This window comes from Corvus hawaiiensis, chromosome 20 (genome assembly GCF_020740725.1).
Source record: "Corvus hawaiiensis isolate bCorHaw1 chromosome 20, bCorHaw1.pri.cur, whole genome shotgun sequence".
Taxonomy (NCBI): Eukaryota; Metazoa; Chordata; class Aves; order Passeriformes; family Corvidae; genus Corvus; species Corvus hawaiiensis.
Window position 1 is genome coordinate 1585871 of NC_063232.1, and position 7685 is coordinate 1593555.

At 59.0% G+C, this 7685-nt stretch overlaps 1 long non-coding RNA gene across 1 annotated transcript; it reads left to right on the plus strand.

The window, feature by feature from the left end:
* Positions 1-465: 465 nt before the first annotated feature.
* LOC125336461 lies at positions 466-7435 on the plus strand. Its single transcript, XR_007207757.1, has 2 exons — positions 466-534; positions 6956-7435. It is a non-coding gene; the product is annotated as an uncharacterized LOC125336461 (long non-coding RNA).
* The last annotated feature ends 250 nt before the right edge of the window (positions 7436-7685 follow it).

Sequence of the window (7685 nt, forward strand, 5' to 3'; positions counted from 1 at the left end):
CTCCGCCGCTCACTCTCGTTCTCTCTCTCTCTCTCTCTCTCTCTCTCTCTCTCTCTCTCTCTCCCTCGACGTCTCGGCGGCACCGTTGCGCCCGGCTGTGTCCGTCCGTCCTACCTACCGCCGCACATCGCTACCCGCGGCGGCCGCCCGTGTCCCCGCCGAGCGGGCGCGGCGTGGCATGGCCCGGCGGTGGCGGAGCGCAGGGCCCGGGCCGGGCGGGCCGGGCGGAGGGCGCGGGGCAGAGGGGCGGCCCCGCCGTCCGGCCGCGCAGGGACTCTGCATGATCCCGGCGCCGCCGCCGCCGCAGCCTTATGCACCGCGCGCCCACGTCACCGCCCGCCGCGGCCAATCCGCGCCGCCGCCGCCGCCCCCCCGCGCCCGCCGCGCCGCCGCCGGACGGGGCGTCCGCGCCCCTTTATAGAGCCGCCGGGGCACCGCCGCCGCCTCCGCCCGCGCCGCGCCGGCCGGCCCGCCGAGCGAGCGACCGAGCGGCGCACCGAGCGAGCGGCCCGGCCCCCCGAACGCCATGCAGCGGTAGGTGTGTGGGAGCACGGACGCGGGGACGGTGGGCACGAGGAGACGCGGCCGCTCGATGGGGTCTGGCACCCCCGCAGGGTCACGGATCCGTTAGAGGGACCCGGTGCCCGCCGCCGGCCGGCGGAGCGCCTCGCTGGGGACCGGCAAAAAACGAGGTCCCGCTTCAGCGTGGATTCCCCCGCGGCAAAAGGAGGGGGTCTCCGCGGGGCGCGGAGTCGAGGAGAACTCACTCCGAGGCGGGCCGCTTTTCCCGGGAGGAGCGGTGCGGCGGGGCCGGGACTGCGGCTCGGGACGCTCCGGCGGGGCCGTGCCTGTGGGGAGGGGGCGGCGGGCCCGGGGCCGCCCGACCGCTGAGGGCACAGCGGAGGCGCCGGTAACTTCGCGGCGGTTCCGTTACCGGCGCTCGTCCGGGGCCGAGGAGCACCGGCCACCGGCATGTACCTTCTGTATTTTTTTTTCTTTTTTTGGTAAATAAAAATTAATTCGCTTTTACCTTCCAGGGGCTGGTTGGTACCGGGGCGGTGTGGAGGGACGAGGTCTCTCTTTCCTTGGTGCGTTGCTGCCCGTCGGGAGCCACCGCTCCGGGGAGGTGTCACTGCCTGGCCCCGGCCCCTCCCGGCCCCGGAGCCCGTCCCCCTCCCCGTCCCAGCGAGCTGAGCCCGGGCGGGGAATTAGGAGGGGAACGGCGGATGGAAGGGTCCGAGCGTGCCCGGGGTTGCTCACACGACCGAGAGCCGGGGCTGGGCGCGGGAGTGGCGGAGGCCCGCCCCAAAGCCCGTAGCATCCCCCGCCCGAACCCACTGCCCCCGCTCTCTTTCACGTCTGTTTTCCTCGTCCTTGGGGGGGGGGGGGGGGGGGAGAAACAAACAAAAAAGCGGGGAAGGCATCAACTGGAAGACAGAAAGGAAAAGGAAGGCAACAAACCCTCTCCGCGCCCTGCCCGCCGCTCCCCGCGGGGGCCAGCCGGGACCGGCGGGGATGCAGAGCTCATCCGGGCTGGGAGAACCAATTCCAGAGCTGTCCTCGGGCCAAGACATCGCCTCGGAGCTCCTGCGGGTGTTTAAAAGCCCCGGGGCTCCGTCCGCGCTATCATCCTTCCCCCCCGTCGGGGCTCCCCCCGCGCAGCTGTCGGTTCGCTTGGCCGCCGCTGGCGGGGATCAATGGAGCCCCGGGCCCGCCCCGCCCGGTGCCCCCGCACATGGGCCGCTCTCATGCGGAGCCGCGGGGCCGGCGCGGGCGGGCGGCCCCGCTCTGCCGCCCGGGAAGGCGACAGCTGCGGGCTGCCGTCAGGGGAGCGCTCCCCGCGGCCCCCGGTGACATGTGTCGGTGGGGATGAATGAGGGGAAGGAGATGAGCATCTCGTGTCCATCAAGCACCAGTTTTTCACAGCGATTTTTTTTTTCTCCTTTCCCAGGCGTTAGCGAAAGCATCTGGTTCTCCCCTGCTCCCCGGGGGCCGCAGGCCGTGCCCACCCCCTCCCCGCGGGGGTCCGGGGTGCCCCCGCAGCGCTGCGGCTCCCGGCGGGGCTCTGTCCGCCCGCCCCGGCCCAGGCGAACCCCCCAAAGCCCCGCTCGGGAGAGGAGGCGGCGCAGACAGAGGGGGGCAGTGGGGACGGTGGCGTGCCCCCCTCCGCCTCACCCCCCCGCAGCGGGGACCCCGACCCAGAGCAGGCGTTTGAGAGGCCAAAATGCCCGCCCTTGTCTCCAGCAGAATCCGAAAAATCAAACCCCACCATCCCCGGCCTACCCCGGCCGGCCTCCTGTGCCCCGCGTGTCCCGGCGTGGGGCACCCACGGGAGCCCGAGGGGCCGGGGAAAGTCCCCCGAGGGAGCAGCACCGTGTGCCGCCCCCTTATAGGGCCAGGTGTTTGGGACGGGAGGGATTTTTTTGTTTTTCATTGTATTTTGCAATTCGCCCAGGTCCGTTCCCGGGCCGAGCCCCCCGCCCCAGGCGGGGCCGAGCCCACCCGAACCCCGCGGGGAGCTGGCCAGGATGTTCCAGAGCAACCCCGGCCGGCCCCAGTGCTGCAACAGAGGGACATTAAGAGAGTATGAAAGAAAGAAAGAAAGAAAGAAAGAAAAGAGGGAAATTAGAAGATGTTTAAAAAAGGGAAATTTAAAAACTAAAAAAAAAAAGGAAAAAGGAGGGAAATTAAAAGAGGAAAAAAAAATTTAAAAAATAGAGTGTAAGTAAAATGGTAAACGAGACCCAAATAAAGAGAGAGGGGGAAAAAAAAGAGGAAAAAAAAAAAAGCCAAATAAACCCAAACTCAAATTAATTTTAAATCTAATACCGAAGAAAAAACCCAAGTCCCTTTCAGGCGAGTTTAAATTTGCATTTTATTGGTGTCGTTCCCGTCTTTTTAGTTAAACATCACCCTGTTTATCGTCCCCTCTCCCCACCGCTGCGCTCGGTAATGGGATTTCTCTCTCCTTTGCGGGGTACCGGTGCCCGCTCGCCGGGGACACCGCGGTGCGTTGTGGAGCATCCCCGCATCCCCAGCGCTCTCTCCCTCCGAGCCGGGCAAAAACTTCCCTCCCACGCACTGACAGAGGCTTTCCACCGCATCCATCCCCCGACAGCACTTTTCTCTCTTTTTCCCATTTATTTTTAGTTTGATTTGATTTTTTTCCCCCTCCTTATTAACCTTTCTCAACGACCGCGCACGGGCTCGGGGATGATGCCGGGCTCGGAGCGGGCGGCGGGGCCGGTGACCGGCAGCTTCCCCGACGGGGCGGGGGCAGGGGGAGGCCCGGAGCTCCGGTTCCGACCCCTCCGCATCCCGGTGCAGCGCGGCCCGGGGCACAGGGCGTCTCTCCCGGCGGGAAGCGCGGCGGCATCTCGGAGCCCCCCCCCGCCACCCCGGGCGACGCTGTGGGGGACAGCCCGAGGAAAAGGTGGGGGACACACCTCTCCCCCGTCCCCAGCACTTTCCCCCGCAGAAAGAGCGCCTCCGCCTGATTAAATATATATGCGGTTAATGCACTATCCAAATATTGAAGTTAAGATGTAATTAAGCCTGCAGAACATCCCCGCGCAATAAACCCCACGGCTGGACAGGATCCATCGCCAGGTTTGTTTTAAAAGAGCTTGGGGAAAAAAAAAAAAAAAAAAAAAAAAAAGAAGAAGAAGAAGAAAGAAATCTTTAAATTATGTATTAGAAGGTCCCAGTTTATCCTGCCACACTCGGGTCGATGCTGAGGGTAAACACCACACCGTCACCCCCCGGCTCCGCTCGCCTTTCCCTTTTCTTTTATTTCTTTTCTATTTATTTTCCTTTTCCTTATTTATTTTCCTGCCCCCCCTCCCCCGTGATTAGCCCTCCCGGGTTTCTTCCCACGTCGCTAAATGTTGTCGCTTACACTCCAAGCTCATGCATTGTTTATGGGAAATATAGTTAATAAATAATTACAAATCCGAGGTGTGCGGCTGTGCTTTTGACTGACGGGGAAGTGGTCGGGAAGGGGCCGGTGGTGGCCGGGGGGTCCCCGAGCCCGGCCGGGAGCGGGGCCCGGCGGGGCAGCGCGGGGGGCTCCGGGGGAGCCCGGCGGGGGTGCGGGTGTGTGACAGCCGAGCGGGATCCTTCACTCGTTAAAGGGCAGATAAAAGACGAATAAAAGAGAAAAGAAAGAAAAGTGGAGAGACAGCGGGGGCGAGGGGGGGCTATAAAAAAAGAGGGTGAAGCGAACCCCCGGAGGATGCACCGCTCCCGACTCATCCATCTTCATTGTCTCCGTGTGTGCAAAAGCAACTCCGGTCTAAGGAAAAGCCACTATCAAAGCCATGGCTTTATTTTATATCCTATAGATCAGGAGGGAGGCAAAGCTTTATTTTCGCCCAGAGACAGATATTTTATTTCTCTCTTACGGTTTTATGTGTGAGAGATGTCAAAAAGGTAAAATAGATTGCTAATGCATAGGCAAAACGAAGCTGTTTTGGCATGCTCTGTGTCAGGAGGGCTCCCGGGGAGCGCGGGCTGGGGATTTAGGGCTGATGGGGGACTCGGGGGGATTCTGCTAAAACATCTCCCTCCATAAATCCAGCCACATGGTCAGCGCGAGCGGCAGAAGGAGTTTTAAAGGGGAAGAGTTGGAGCGCGGCGGAGCGGAGCGGGATCCCGGCCCCGCTGGCCCCGCTGGCCCCGCTCCGGCCCGGCCCGTTCCGCCGGGATCCCGGGGGGTCGCAGCCGCCCTTCCCATCGCTTCTCCCGGCGGAGCTGCGGCGCTGGGGACCAGCCCGAGCCGCTCCCGGCGGCACAAAGCGCTCCCGGCTCATCCCGCCCGGCCAAGACGCGCCCCCCACAACCTCTTTGCCTGATTTTATTTTATTATTTATTTTTTAAATTTTTTTTTGCCCCAAAACAAGCACCCATCCCCCGACCATCGGTCCAAGTCCCGGAGCTGCGGCCGCTCAGCATCTGCCTCCCCGACCCCGGCAGCGGATCTACACGGACCTTTTCCAAAGTTAAAATATATCTCCCCAAGCTGCAACAATTTTCATACTTTTTGACCTCGGGGATTTACTTAGCACGTTAAGTTCAAGGCTCAGAAGCCCAGGGCTATTACTCATTTAGGCACTCCCACCACCAACACTTTTCACCACATATTTTATCATTTGACTTCCTGGCTTAAATTCATGTTATGGCAAATAATGGATGGTAATACTTTCCCCCTTCCCCATGTTAATTGTCTTGTCTGACAACCTCCGCATTTGAAGTGATTTAAACCAAACAAGGGTGCAGCGAGAGCAGGAGACAACCCAGCACAAAACCTCTGCGGGAGCCCTGTGGCTCCGGCTCTTCCCTCCCAGGTCGTGGGCTGGATCCAGAGCACAGCAAAGCCTCCCACAAGAGCATCTCCCAGCCCTCGCTGAGGTCACTGCAGTGCTCAGGCCGCTTCTTCCCGGTGCCCCGCAGCCCCTGCGGTGACAGGGGGGACTCAGCCCTGCCTCGGGCCCCTCTGGCTTTGCTGCCCAAAATATTCCTTCCTTGGGGTGGCTGAAATGGGGAATCAGACCAGAGTGCCATTTGCGAATTTTAAAAAGCAAGGTGTACTTGATTAGGAAATTAATTATTTCAGTACCCCCAGGATTATATTGTTTTCCTAAGTTCTGTGGGCCTGTGTAATTTACTAATTTCACAGTGGCTGAACTTCCCTGGGAGTGAGAGTCAATCTCCCCTCTCTGACACGCAGACGGATCCTGTGCGGAGGCAGCGGCTCATCGGCAGTGTCGGAGGGAAGTGGGAGCCCAGACCTTCCCCTCTGCTCCTGCCACTGATTTGCTGCGTGACTCTGGCCAAATTCCTTGTTTCTCCTCTTTCTGAGAGTGGACAGTGCCTTCCTTCCCACCAGGAGCAGCTGTTCCTGCTGGGAAAGGAGTAACCACACGGGCTTGTCTGCCCAACACTGCCACTGGCTTCCGTATCTGTATAAGAAAGGGCTGCTGCCTTACGTGTCCTTCTCAAGTAGCTGCAGAAGAGGATTCTCAACACAGACCGGTTTTTGTCATCAGCAGAATGTCAGTTTTTGGAGCTGACATCACTGTCATGCAGAACATTTGGGAAAAAGAACTGAAATCCAGACGAACAGGACTATGCCAGAAAAATGCAGACGCAGGGGCAGAGCTCGGTTCAGCATCACCTGGGCCAGGTACCACAGCACCGCAGACTCCCCTCACAGGTGTGACGGTGAGTCCAGAGCTCCTGGCTCTGTTTGTATCCATCAGCTTAGTCCTGACTAATCTTCTATCTATAGATTCTGTCATTTGCTATGCCACTAGATCACATCCTCTTTATATGATTTTCTATTTTAAAGGTTCTGAGAGGCTGCGGAGGCTCTGGCCAGCCTGCCCTTCCTTCTCCCCACACACCAGTCTGGGCAGCTGGGTTAGTGCAGCTCGAGCCCAGCAAAGTCCCTGACTCCTGGGTGCCTCCCCACGCACATTTAAAGCCTCTGTTTCCTTCCCCTCATCCCTGAGTGATGCTCCAAGCGTGGCTGACGCGCGCACAGCTCATCTCAACGCCACGGCGAGGACGTGGCGTGCACAGCCACAATCCCATTACCCTGAGATACATCAGTATGCTGTGTTCAGGATGAGAAAAATCAGATCATTTTGGTCTAGAATGTGTAATTTCACTAGTTCCAGCTAATTTTTCTGGGGGTTGAGCTCCATCCCCATGAGGATCCTGCTGTCCCCGCTGTGCCCCAGGGCAAGTCCCCACGCAGGGCAGAGTCATGCGCTGGCACTACCAAGGACCAACCCTCCATGCTCAGAAGCACTTTAAAAAACAAATATTATTCTAATAAAATCCTTCCTTGGCATTCCTGTGGCTCTTCAGAGTGTGTCACCGAGCTCTGGGGCCCAGGAGCTCCATGCCAGCCCAGCCCCACGGTGCTCCTCTCCTCTCTCTCCACCCACAGGTGGAGGTGGCTCCGGAGAGGCCAAGGCATCCACCCCCAAATCAGCATCACTGTGAAGGCACCGGAGATTTTCCCTTGCAAACAAGCAAACCTTGTTTCCCCAGACCCTGGTGAGCAGATTCACCAAGTCCCTTCCTCCTGCCTGTGAAATTTCACCATCCCCGCTGAGAACAAGCAGCTGCAGGAGCTGGGATGTTGCCTACGTATGAGAGCAGAAACTTCAGGCTCAGAAACTGTGAGTCTGCAGAATTCCCTACCAATGTGGCTTTTTCAGACATTGAAATAAAATCTACATGGCTGTAATTAGTCAATATTTGTAAAGGCTCTAAGATTGCAGAATAAATGGCTGAGAGAAACTCGCATGGTTATTAGATAAATGCATTAATAATAACGGCGCTGGCTGCTGAGGAGACGTCACTCCTAATGATGTACGATTTATTTCCTTAAGGGTGTGCTAATAAACAAAACTCATTTTTAGAATCCGGTGTATTTATTCCACATACACCCTCAGATCAAATAAGTTTCTCTCCCCGCAGCATCACCTCCCGTTCACCCTCTCTGCAATCCCTCAGTAACTCCTGCTGTGCCGAGCTCACAGGGACATACAGCCCTCCCCACAGCACCAAACCCTGCTGCCCTTGGATGTGGCCTGACATCCTTCTGGAGCACTGGGACATCCCAAAGGGTCCCTTAACCTCTGGGATGGGTGTTTGTCCTCATCCCAGCCTGG